Source organism: Triturus cristatus, chromosome 6 (genome assembly GCF_964204655.1).
Source record: "Triturus cristatus chromosome 6, aTriCri1.1, whole genome shotgun sequence".
NCBI lineage: Eukaryota > Metazoa > Chordata > Amphibia > Caudata > Salamandridae > Triturus > Triturus cristatus.
The window spans coordinates 1,879,777,548-1,879,791,372 of NC_140589.1; the positions used below are offsets into that span (position 1 = coordinate 1,879,777,548).

General features: G+C 46.5%; 1 pseudogene; it reads right to left on the bottom strand.

The window, feature by feature from the left end:
* Positions 1 to 12,689: 12,689 nt before the first annotated feature.
* On the bottom strand, positions 12,690 to 13,621 carry LOC146822275 (olfactory receptor 2G3-like; annotated as a pseudogene).
* Between the last annotated feature and the right edge of the window lie 204 nt (positions 13,622 to 13,825).

The following is a 13,825-nucleotide window of genomic DNA, read 5'->3' on the forward strand; positions in this document are numbered from 1 at the left end:
TTCCCCCAGCCCTGTCACTCACACCAGCCAGACATCAGATACACATCACGCAGAAGCGGCTGACATGTTTAGGCAAGCAAAGGCCAACTTTCTAAAAGTGACATTTGCAAACCCGGAATATTAAAATAAACCTTGCGAAAAGATGTACCTTATTATTCCGCGTTCAGGCATACTAAACTCGATCTTCTACCATGTTTCCTGGGTCGGTTAGGATCATAGGGTGTAACAATCCAGGCCGCCCATGCTGGCCTATGAGAACAGGGTAGCCTTGCAGTAGTGAACAACAAGATGGCGGTAATTCACTTCTAGGACATGCCACGCATCCGGCTTGTCCTACCTTAGGCTTACAACGCACCCTGCCCGGGGGCCTACCAGAGGGGTGACTAACATGCAGCTAAGGGAAGGTTTTAGGGACTGGCAAGTGTGGGCACTTGTCGGTCGGCGTGTCAGTACCAGACTGCACGCAGGTTCTGCGGTGGCAGACCTTAGACGTATTTTACCGGCCGCTTCTGTGGGTGGCACAACCCGTGCTGCAAGCCCACCAGCGGTGTTCGTATTTACATGCCCTGGCGCCCCTGGCGCACTTTACTGGGGTCTGATAGTAAACCAAACAATCCAATCATGGAATCCAACCAACATATACAATTTACATAGGGAGCACTCGCACCGCGACACTGGTTGGCAGTGGCACAGCGCGCTGAGCGGCCAACACCATAAAAACACATGAGGCACAGTGACAAAAAGAGGGAGGGAGACTCACGCCAAGGTGCCAGGTCTAACAGTGCTCTAGTTGGAGCTTCCTTCCTTCGTGTTCCCATTGGAGCTTCTTCTCTTCTAGCTCGCCTTGCACGCGCATTTGCTCTACTGCTAGCTTTTTCTCCGCTAACTTTAATTCGCCTTCGATTTTGAGTTTAGCTAACTCGAGTTCGTGATTGCGGCTTCTCTCTCTGTCCGCGAGTTCTTCCGGGGATAGACCCCCGTCTGGTACGATGCCTCGCACCTGATTGCTGCTGCTTTCGCCTTGGGGGGGTTCGGCCTCGTCGGGGCGCTCCCCCGTGTCTTCCGGGCGGGAGGCCCCGGCCTCCACCCAGGCTTTCAGTGCTTTCTGCAAATCTTCCTTGGTGTTGAGACCGGTGGTAGCGATTCTAAGTTCTTTGCAGAATTGCTTTAGTTCTTTGTGTGTGTATTCTTCTAGTTGTTCCACCTGTAACACCCTGTTGGCGTTGATTTCTGCGGGAATCATGGCGTTTCCTTCTGCCATCTTTGTCGGTAGTGCGTCCGTCGTTCACGGTACGATCTCTCGGTGATGGGCCCGAATCCCGTCGCTTGCCACCAATGTTAGACGGCGACCTCAGAGGAGCCCGGAAAGGGGGTCCTGACTACCCTGAGACCCACCCTCAAAGTATCGTAGCCGGGCACTGGTGGGAGACTCCTCAGGAGGAGAAATCTCGTATCGAGGATCGTACTTCTGGCACCACACGACACAGAAACACCACACCGTACGTTCTTAGGAACCAATCTTTATCAAACAGGTTAGCACTGCAAATATGTACAAGGAGAGCACGGGCTCAATGAGTCTAGGAAGGGATAGGGGGTAGCGGGACAGTCTCTGGTAAAAGGTTCAAGGCAAGGACGTACCCGGCGCACAGCTCACAATCCTCGAGCTGGGGGGTAGGCTGGTTGTCGTGGGGTCCGGCGGGACCGGTGGAGTCTGTGGAAGCCGCGAGTCACTCAGCAGGCTCAAGTACAAGTTCGGAGGTCTTACGATCTTCGGGGAGCCGCGAGTCACTCAGCAGGGCTCAGGTACAAGTTCGGAGGTCTTACGATCTTCAGGGAGCCGCGAGTCACTCAGCAGGGCTCAGGTACAGTTCGGAGGTCTTACGATCTTCAGGGAGCCGCGAGTCACTCAGCAGGGCTCAGGTGGTTCTAAGTTTCAGGAGCCGCGACCGCGTCAGCAGGCTCTCGTTGTTCCAGCGTCGATTCTGCCGGACAGTCCCAGAGCACCCCTTGTTATAGGTCGACCCCTCTTTGATGTCCGGAGTCTGTGCAGGCAGGGTTCTTGTCACCTGGGGGGTCGCTTGTCGGGGTTTCCTGCCGTTGTCTTGTGATCTTTTCAAGGCCGGGTCGGGAGGAGTCCCAGACACCCAGCAGGTGTGGAGCCAGCCCTCAGGGAGGCCGGGGGGCCGATCGAAACCCATCGTCCCAGGGGAGTTCAGAGGTACGATAGAAACTGCTCCTCCCTCTCTCATCCCCTGGAAGCGTGATGTCCTCCAGCCGGAGTGGCGCCTCTAGGCCCGGGACGCGCTGGGGCAGGGCGGCCATCTTGGTGCATGAAGTGGGCACACGGGCCCGGGGTGGCCGAAGGGAGAGAGGCCATGGATGAGGATGTCCGGGTCGGGTGCGTGTGTTCTGGTGGAAAGGATCGGTTAGGCCGGGGGATTGGGGCTGCCGGTACCAGGTTAGGTGGTGTGGTGACCAGTAGAGCCATGTTACGAGGCCGGGTCCAACAACAATAGAAACATTTCTCATCTTCAAGAGTCATGCTGCAGCCTCTTAGCCCTTTCAACATCTATAGGGCTGTCATTAAGAAATCCAAATGGATTTTTGATACCATTTGCATTGTTATAGTGGTCTGCTCTTCCAGTGAGCTTTTGAAGTTCAGAATAACCAATCTCGTGGGGATCAGCTCTTCACAAAAGTGAACATTATTTGACGTCGCCAACTTGGTCTATCTGCGTCTGCATAATAAATGAAGTAGCTACATGTATCTTTAAATTGCACAGACACACACATGCCACCCTGTTGCTCAATAAAGTTTCACTTCTACCAGTGAAGCAGGGCATACATTTTAAAACTTGCTGTGTTGTTTTTAAAAGGTTGGGAAGGCCAGCACTCCTGTTTGTGTCCAAAAAATCAACAAATGCCAACAAACCCTTGGCCCCAAAGTATAATAAAAACAGACTGTGAAAACACAGCTTTGCAGTCTTTAACCCTTCACCAGACAAAGTAAGATATTAAGACAACGTTAATGTCTTTTTAGGCAAGTCTATCAAGGCATATTTACAAGTCCCTTTGCATCTCTCTTGGACCACACACGGATGCAAATTAAAAATCACATTAATGAATTCATGCAAGACCACCTTGCCTTGCCCTGAGGGGCTTCATAAATTTTGAGTAATGCAATGTTGTGCAAATCAATAAGTTGCATTACTCTGTGCCAGGGAGGCATTTTCATGACTTAAATGCAGTGCATTCCTGCCCTTTTCCTGTCATGCAGTGCAGCGCAGCAAGGCGACTTTCTGTGCTGCACTTTGTGACCTGGACATAATTATGGCCCTCAGTACTCTCCCTGACAGGCAAAGGCATCGATTGAAAATGTCTTATCTAAAAGTGCTAAACAAGCATTTACAATGCAACGGTCTCGGCATTGTTAAAGCTATTGGCATTGCTCATGACATTATTTTTGTTTATGTTTTTGTTTTTAAAACATTTAAAGAAACGGCATTGTTATTTACAATGTCAATAGCTTAATGTCTCTCAAATGCTAGACCTATTGCATTTGCACCCACACACAGAGCCACACACACAAATACTACTAAATAATAGATGACTGCTGTTCATCAGATCCTACAACAAACACACAGCCTCCGCAGTAAACAGAACTGGTACATAGACAACCTAAAAGGGCCAGCAAACTGTTCAACTGCACATGCCCAGTAAACGAAGTAACTAACCACGAAACGCTCCTTGCGCAAGAGCAGAGAAGCAGAGACATGACAAAACAGGCTTTGCCAACACTATTTATTATTTTAATTGTGGGCTTTGCATGTTAGATGACAACCTGTATGGGATCTGGTGTGTCACATTTCTTGAAATGTATATTTTCTTGTTTTTCTCAGAGCGCCTGAAGCTTTCCTTAGGAACCACGTGGCGCTTTTACCGGCAGAGTAAAAGCCAATGAGCACAAAATATGGACTGCATATGTTTAATGTAAAAGTGAGAGTGGAATAAGAGGGCATAAGTGTTTAGAAGCGTACAAATATAACCGCTTCCCTGAGCAGAATGAATGTGTACATACACAAACACGCTGGCATTTAGACCACAGGGAACTGGGTCTTTATTGTTAGAGTAAAAATGAACAAGTAAACATATTTGAAAGTTTGCTGTGTATTCAGCCTCACAGCATGCCTATAAGAACACGGTGTGAGTTATTCGCGGAAATAACAACGGGGAACGTGTAAAAGAACGAGGCAGTTCAAGGGCAGGATTGTTTATCGTATCCGACAAGTTATCGATTGCAATGTCTGAACACGAGATAATCTTCCAGACATTAAGGAAGGGAATGCCTGAATTCGATGCTCCGGTCTTTTTGTGTATTTGTGTACTTTACTTATAAATAAAATAAATGCCAAACGATTCTCCACGAATTGGCAACAAGCCGCCGACAACAGTGGCGCATACTATTGACGAGAAAGACACGAGCCTAGAGCGCACCCCTCACAAAGAAACGTCAAAACTTGCCAAAAAAGCTGCACAGAAGTAATTTAGGCTGAAATTTAATAACACAAGATCCCGGTCATCAATCTCCGTTTCTGTGAAAATGCGTGAAAGTGCGACAAAAACAGAAAAGGGCCCGGCACCTGACATGTCCGAGCAGCTGAAATGGCCTTTTTTCGGTCTTGTGTCTTCGGAGGGGGAGTTTCTCAGGGTGTCAGTTGTGGCGCCGCTCGCATTAATCACTGCGTCAGAGCTAGGGACAGCGCGGATGGCTCCGGGAGCTGAAGAGACAGATTTCATTTGTTGTAGGAGGAGCAATGGGGGCAGGATAGGCAGACCGCCCCGGGCTGGCCCGCTGCAGCACTGGGGGCCAGACTGTGCCACGCCAGTGAATGGCTGGTGGGTGCAGGGTGGGCAGCGCTCAATGGTTTGCTAATTCAATCACAGTCAGTGGCCCTTCCTTTCAGGCAGGGCGAGGGCGCTGGCAAGACAAAGCTCGGCAGGGTAGGTGCTCGCAGAACGAGCAGGCTTTCAATATTTATTAGCATGTTCCTGGAACGTGTTTAAACTGACGCCCCCCCTCCCCCGCGCAGTCTGTCCTCTCTGCAGAATCTGTGTTTCCTTCGCTTCATCCCTGGTGTCTGCGCGTGCATTCCTTCCGCTCTTGCAGAATGGGCGTCCAGATGTAGCTGTGGTTGTTATTATTAAAATTAGGTGCAGTAACTGCATAATACGTAATTACAACAATAATAACATTTGCTAGTGTACTCGTGAGAGAAAGAAGAAAAATTTAAACGCAAAAAACAAACTGCCGGGCATCGCCCCGAACACCACCGCCTTTCTCCGAGGCAAAGCAGAAATGCCTCGGAGAAACGCAGCGGCGGTTTCGGATTCGGGGGCATGTTTTTCTTTTCTCTCCTCTTGCCATTGGCTGGAGGAGAGAAAAACACGCCTAAAAAAGGGCGTGGCTAAAAAGTGGAAAGAAGAGCACGGAACACGCCCCCGAATCTGAAAAAGACGGAGCCTATTTGGAGGGACGGCTCTCTCCTCCAATGGCTGGCCTCCGTTTAGGAAGCCAGCCAATGGAGGAGAGCCAAAAAGAGTGGCGGGCTAAATAGCCACTCTAAGCATCATAAGATCTCCGGACTTCCGGTTCTGCCTTCTGCAGACTGGACGGTCCCTCGACCTAAAAACCATTGGTGAATGCATCTAAACAAGAAACATTAACATAACATATCTACAATCTATAGCATGTGAGCTCTATTTAGTCCCCTATGGTTTAATCCCATATCATAATCACCTCACACAGTCACACCTGTCAGTCTCAGTAGCAAGGCTGAGACTGAGTTGGGATTGCCAGGACCTCACTTGTCCCCATCCAGGATAGGTGTGATGTGGCTAACAAGAGCCGTTGTTTTCATCATAACTTTGTTGCAGCTACATGTAAGCTTGAGGTTGTTCAATTTATCTGTGAAGTGAACTCCATCACTTCTGTACATGTAATTCATGTCAAAATGTAGATTTTTCTTACAGACAGAGCCCATTTTAGGGTCTCTAAGGTAAGCAGAAACAGCTTTATTAACATGCTTCCACGCTTTGTCAATCTGTGTACAGAATAAATTAGACCACTTCCATTTCTGTCTTTGGCTTATATTAGAGCAGAGGTCTTCAAACTTTTGATGCCGAGACCCCCCTGTCAACATTTTGAGGCGCAAGGACCCCCTCCTGACAAAAATGTCTAAACCTGTTGACTAAATTGCGTGGGATGAAAATGTGAATGAGGTTATGTGATGCCGCGTATTTTGGGATAGCATTGCTTTATTATTTTGACATTTTTTACACACAGTAACACAGAGGAAAGATTTCACCCAATCAGTACCCGTGTATAGCCAAAATTCAGCAATTATCATCAGAAAGATTTCAAGTCAAGCTTTGTGAAGGACCTTCCACTCTGCAGCAATACATGCTGCCACATTAGAAGCTCACCTGGCCCTGTCCGGGAGAAGCAGGGGTCCCTTAAAACCCTGGAGGTTTTGTGCGGAGTTAAGCAGTTTACCCATGCCGCTTTCCTCTCACCCCCTCCCTTCCATCCCTCTCTCCTCTCCTAACCCCGGATCCCTCTCTCACTTTGCAGGCCATTTTCTTTCACCCCTTTTTACAACTTCTGAATTCTCCCCATTCAACCTCTCACTTTACCTTTAATCACCTCTTGCCATTCTGTCCTTTCACTGCCTTCATCTCTAACAGTCTCTCGCATTTATCTCTTCTGTGTGTTTCTCATTTGCCTTCAGGCAGTAGATGGTTATTAGCCCCAGGACATCTTTTGGGAACAGTAGTGCACTACAAATGTAAATAATAATAATAGGCAGAAGGAGGGGAGTCACTAGACCAGAACTTCAGGGGGGGGGCTAACACTCCCAGTCAGGGCTGGTCCTAACACTGGTCGCACCCGGTGCAACAGTCTTTTTTGATGCCCCACCCCTGTTTCCTCCTTCTCAATGAATTCCTTCACTGCCACTCACAAAAAATGCAACGCATCTCTCTATAGTACCTTTCTGACAAACATTTCATTTTTTATAGTGCTACTCATAGTTTACTCACACTCATTTCTGGGATCTGTTTGGTACATATTCTTTGAAGCAGGCACATTAACCTTCTGCTCTGTGTGGGTGACAAGAGTGCCCATGTGAGTGCACGGTGAGCGATGCAACAGTGTGAGAGTAGGACAAGAGGAGTGACTGCAGGGTGAGTGAAGTGGCGTATGAATTTGGGTGCGGATGCAAGTTCGGAATGGGATGAATGAATGTATGATTACTGATGGGCTTGTTTGAGTGAGTTGCATATTCAGCAGTGAGGGGGACAGGTGAGTGAAGTGTGCAGGATGAGTAGTGTACTCATGTGACTGCAGGGTGAGGAATAGGGTGAGCAGCACAAGTGCACTGTGAGTGCAGAGTGATCACTGTGAGTGCAGGGTGAGCGGGTGAATGGTGTGAGTGCAGAGTGATCACTGTGAGTGCAAGGTGAGCGGGTGAATGGGGCGAGTGCATGGTGATCAGTGTGAGTGCATTGTGATCGCTGTGAGTGCAGGGTGAGCGTGAAATTGAAGGGCGAGAATGAGGAATGAGTTGTCTGAATGCAGGGTGCATTCCTAGACACTTGAAGTAACTCTGCATGTTATTGATGGCGGCGTAGAGTTTAAGATCTAAGTTAAACTATTGCGGCATTAATCGTGGATCAAGGGTGAAGGAAATAAATAATGTGCTGATCCTGCAACAAACTTCCAGCCCTATGGTTAGGGTTGCCAGCAAATTATTTTGATGGCCCAGTCGGTACAAAAAAAGCAGTCACCTAAAGCTGTATTCTCAGCACTTATCTGTGCATACTTCCAACAGCAAATATAAATAGAAAGCACTTTTAATTGTGTTCTAGGGCTGCCTCAATGATCCATGACTGATAATTAAAGAGACAAAAGACAGAAAAGTCACATACGAATGCATACATACTTTTTTATTTCTAAGTCTATTTAGTGCCAAGAGGAGATCTTTGCAGGCTCTTTAAACAAAACAAGGCAGACATTTTTTTTTTGGCAACCCTACTTTATATTCCTTTCCATGAAATGCATTCTCACACTACAGCAGTGAATGTAAAATACAAATGTAAGGAATAGGCTGAGTGGGGACCCAGGGGGTACTGGAACCAGGGAAAAAACCTAAGCCTCTGTAACCAGTTTGCAAAGGCATGTAAAAATGCAAATGGTCTTTAAAGACCTGTGAAAACACTGGGGTGCCGGAGATAAGACTCCAGACACTGACCAGCTGAGCCCCCAGCAGCTCAAGTTTCACTGCAGCAGCCCGGACTGAGACACAGGACGGGGGAAGAGGTGGGGGGGCTGAAGCCCTTGGGCCTGGGCAGAAGTGTGACTGGGAAGGCGGGACCCCCTTTCCATCACTCCACGGCCCCCCTGGGGGTAGCGCCCCACAGTTTGAAGACCCCTGTATTAGAGTATACAAAGACAGTGTAAGGGAAAAGCAACATCAGTTGTGCAAAGGTATCCTTTATTAAGAATTCTAAACCAACCTCAGCGTGCCTAGGTCATTGCCTCCAAAGTGCACAATCATGGGGTCAGGGGGTTGGGAATACAAAAAGGTGTTAACCAAAGGCAGCAATTGGTGCTACTTTAACCCTCTCTGTGCAAACCATTTAATAGCCACATTATGCAAACCCACATTGTTGTCAATACCTCTGTCTTCTGCATACCCTTGCCCCAGAAAACATTGTGTAAATGAGTACATCAGTAACTGATTAGGCCTCTGAGTGGTTGCATGAGTCTCTGAGTGGGTCTGTGAGTGGGTGCTTGAGTGTCTCAGTGGATGTGTGAGTGGGTGCATGGGTATCTCAGTGGGTGTGTAAGTGGGTGCACAAGTGTTCTAGTATGTCTGTGAGTGCATGCATTAGTGTCTTATTAAGCCACTGAATGCTTTTTGTTGTTGTTTTTTTAATATCTCTGATGTTGTCATAATGTTAGAAGAGGGTGGTCACAACGTCGAAGAGGATAGCATGTGTGGGGACAAATAATATTTTCAACATATACATATCAGGTGTTGCTTAAAGACACCTAAATCTCAATCCTAGGGTCAGCGTACCTCTACCCTGACTCCTTATACAACTATTTATGTCCCTATTTTCAGCCCAGAGAACCATTCCCTAATACATAAAATAGCAGCTGAAGCTTTCTCTTTAGGCTGCGGCCAGCCAATCACAGCATTCCTGTTGGTGCTTGCATGTGCAAATTTGCCGTGATAGTAGTAAAATAGTCACAAAAGACCCGTGGCCACAGATACTACTTTCTTGATTCTCTTTATTTCTCCACAAATACTGAATGGATTAACACCAAATGAGAAAAGCTAAATCTGTGTCATCGAATCTACCTTTCAGACAAATGTGGTGAAATTCCGTCCAACAGTTCAGGCTGTAGATGTGTTGACAAGTCCTATGGGAATTAACATAGGAAAACACACTTTTTTGGACCCTACATTTTCTCAGCCCACGCTTCACAGATTACCTTGAAACTCTGGGCCAGAGCGCGTGGTCGCTCATTCAAGGCATTGGCGCCTGTCCTTTGGAACTCCCTACCTTTTCATACCAGCAGCATCTCTGAACATTGGGTTTTTGGAAGGGCTGTAAAAACTTGGTTATTCTCCGATCACTAAGCTGCCTCTCCTTCCCACTCTACCACACAGTCAGTGATGGGACATCCCGTTGCTGGGCAGCCACGTGCTCTATAAGTATTTTAAGTAACAGTAAGATGTTCCTTGTGACGTTATATTCAGTTATACTGTCCTCTGCGATCATGCCCAGTCATATATATCACAACATACAAACTAAGGGTAGGTCATTATGATGATGGATGGAGCGCCACCGCCAGCAGTGCGGTGGCGATCTGTCCGTCACTAAACGTGGAATGACTGCACTCCAGATCATGATGGTGGGTGGATCCACGCAGCGACCGTGGCAGATGGAAAGACCGCCTGTCACGGCCCCGCCTCAGGCAATCGGACAGATAGCCTAGTGGAGCTGCCTGCAGGCATGAAATGGCGACGGTGCCTAGCAGGCACAGTCCAACATATCATAATGCAGCCTTTGAGCCAGACTTTCCATGATGGTGATACCCTCATGTAAAGGCTGGAGGAGGTTCTGTTTAAGGGCCTTCTGTGGGCCCCCAAAGTTTTTGGGGGGTGTATGTGCTAATTGGTGTCCTACGACGGGCAATCTGGGTCTATGTTGGGGATGTAATGGAGCAGAGCTCCCTTTAGCAGCTTCAGGTGCCATTGGATGGCCTTAGGATGATTTATGTTCAAGCATTTCTCGCCAGGCGTAACACAAGATAAGTTTGAATTGTTGATGATCTATGTGTCTTGCAATTCACAATAATTTTCTCAGCTAGTTGCATTCTTTATTGACGCACAAGCTGAGTAATCTATCGCCAAGAGTCATTGGCAAAATTTGCAATTTTCACTCACCTGTAGGTGTAGAAGAATGGGAGGAAGGTAGCAGTGAGGGTTCACTACTCACTCAGTACCCTGACAGGCTTACACTTTGGGATTTTTCTTCAATGACTCAAAAGTATTTCTAGAGACTTGGGCAGGAAGCTTTCACTGGAGTGGGCATGTGGCTCCCACAACACAAGAGGCAGGCAGTTCTACCGTCATACCTAGGCAAGACATCATGAGTCTTGAAACCCCAACCCAGACACAAAGGACTAGGCATACAGGTACCTGGCAATGAAGGCGGTTCATACCACCTGCAGATTGACTGTCTGCAACTCTCTGGAGCCAACGGTCAACCACTTCATGTCTTGAATACAGGGCTTCAGTCACAAACCAGATTTGGTCAAGAAGAGACAGGTTTACTTTGCACACTAAAGCAACTCATATGACACCCATAGGGGTGCATGCATGAAAGCTTGGTCAGTTGAGTTGGGGAAAGCTTCACCTTCTGCCTCTCAAAGTTGCTTGCACTGGCTTTGAGGCGTGCGGAACCTCTACTGTAAGGAGCAGGGGTTCTGTCATGGACCTGGTTCCTTGCCATGCCACCCTCCTTTACACAAATCCCAGGCAAGCTGAGATTAGGCACAGGGAGGTCATGGTTTTTCTGTGTGAGTATAAGTCCTGTCTCAGGAGGGCTTTCTGTCATATTCTGCCACTTCTGGGAGGCTTTGGAGACTACTTGTGCGCACCTCTACGATTGTACTGCTCTCCTAAGGTCACCTAGCTGGCGAGCCCTTAGTCACGTGCATGTAATGTAATGTAATGTAAATAAGATTTGTAACGTGCAGCTAATGCCCGAAGACGTCATGTCAGTCACGTCTTTCAAGATGGAGGAGCACATTCCAATCCCTGTCTTTAGCCAAATACCTATAAGCTTCAGAACACTTTGCTGGCTGATGCACAATGAGAGATCTAAGGCTGATTCCTAGGAAGGAGGTGGGGGATTGGGCCAACACCATCAGTCACTTGAGGCACTTCACTGTAAATAATCCTTTGACAGATTCTCCAACAGAAACCTTGTTATGACTTTTATTTACTCTAGCTAGTAAAGTTTCCAGGGGCTCTGCCAGTGCTGGTCTCGACCCAGGTGTCGCTGATCTGAAGGACTCACCCTAAAAATATTTTGATAGTTGAGACAGTTGATATATACAAAGGGCAGGGACTTAATCAATGCAAGTTTATGACCTACACCGACTGGGAATTCCTCATTCATGGATATAATTAGAATGCCCAAACTTTATCACTAACAGTGTTTAACAGGTAGCACAAATCTGTCATTGAGAGGTGAGCACACGCTGATCTGTTTATTGCAGTGCACATGCAGATGAGTACATCCAGAGGCATCACAGACATGTTACTGCTCAATCTCATGTGGCTGAATGCTACTTGTTTCTCTAAGAAGGTAAACACTGAACACTGGGGTCCTCGAAACCAATTAGCATGGTGCATTCTCAATTTTTATTTAGAATTACCAGACAAATCACTCCACTTACTAACATCGACCATACACCACCACTTACAGAATTGAGAATGAGGAATCAAGCTGTCAATCACTACTGTGGCCGTGCCCTGTGAAGTTCCCAATTTTAATGAGAAAGTGAGCATTAATTGATAATCATCAAGCTGGTATAAAACTTTTTTTTGCTCTGTAAATGTAATCAGGAGTTTCAGCTTTAACACAGTTTGCCATAACTTTGGCCGGATCTTAAGGTTCAAGTTTAGTAGTATTTTTGCTTTTAATTGGTAAATGCCCAGATCACCATCTATATTTTATTATTTTCAAGAGCTCTCCAAAATCCTTGAGAGCCACATGAAGTAAGATAATGAAAGAGTTTCACTAAGGGGTATCAAAATTCTCAGATTTATACTGTTATGTAAATTCTAATTCTCTGTGAATAGGGATTTCTATGGTGATCCAGTGTGTTGGGGCGTTCCAAGCTTTCTAATAAGTAGCTAATAATGGTCGTTTTTGATTGTTACCTGCCTGGTACCACCAGGATGTTACCTTGATTTTGATCTGCATTCAACTAGAGTGATTTAGCACAATGCTTCCTTTTATATGACATAGCCAGTATCCATAATTCGAATGATCCTTTATTTCATGGTGAGCATTTTCAGAAAATTTGCTGAGCACATGTGACATGTTTAATGAACATTTGCTGAAAGGATACATTTTTGCACAGCTATTTTTACATCCTTATTTCTCAGACTGTAAATAATGGGGTTTAGCAATGGGGGGGTCACAGTGTAAAACACAGAGATAATTTTATCCCGATTTTCAAAGGTTTTAGACCCTGGTTTCATGTACATGGAAATGGTGGTGCTGTAAAATATGATAACAACAGTCAAATGAGAGGCACATGTGGAGAAAGCTTTAAATCTTGCTTCATTGGAGTTGATTCTCACAATGGTAGTAACGATGCAGATGTAGGAGATAGAAGTGAAGAGACTCGGTAACAATAGTGCAAAGATTCCAGCAGAGAATATGACCATCTCTGTGATAAAGGTGTCCATGCAGGACATTTTCAAAAAAGCTGTGGGATCACAACAGAATGATTGATTATTCTGGGGCCACAGACTGGCAATCGCACTGTGAAAAAGGTATCCAGGAATGCAATCACACTGCCACTTAACAAGCAGCAGGACACCAGTGTATTACAAACCGACATACTCATGATCACTGTATATCGCAAGGGCAATACAATGGCTACATAACGATCATATGCCATGTCTGCTAGGAGGACACACTCTGTACTTCCCAGGAGCAGGCCTGTGTACATCTGAGCTGCACAACCAATGAAGCTGATACTCCTTCTAGCAATGAGCTGTGCTAATATGTAAGGAACTATCACTGTGGACAAACATATGTCCAACATGGAGAGGTGCCCCAGGAAGAAGTACATAGGAGTATGTAGGAGAGGCTCAAAAACACAGACTGTAATCAGGGTCACATTCCCAATGAGAGTCAATATGTACAGCACCAGAAATAATACAAAGAGAATGCGTTCAAGCTTTGGGTCATTGGACAGACCCATTATTATGAACCCTGCCATTGAGCTTCCATTTTTCATCTTCATTGTGTCCATTTTCAACTTTGCTGCAGGAAAAATAACACCAGTATACATTAAATGCACTGTGCGTGCATGTATTGTGTGAGCCAATGCAGTGCATGTACCCAACATTGCAGACTACTGAGGGCTATTTGCCATGTTATAATTACGCATGGCAAACAATGCAAAGTTTGGACTATCAAGTTATGATTGTCTTATGAACTAGTCTCA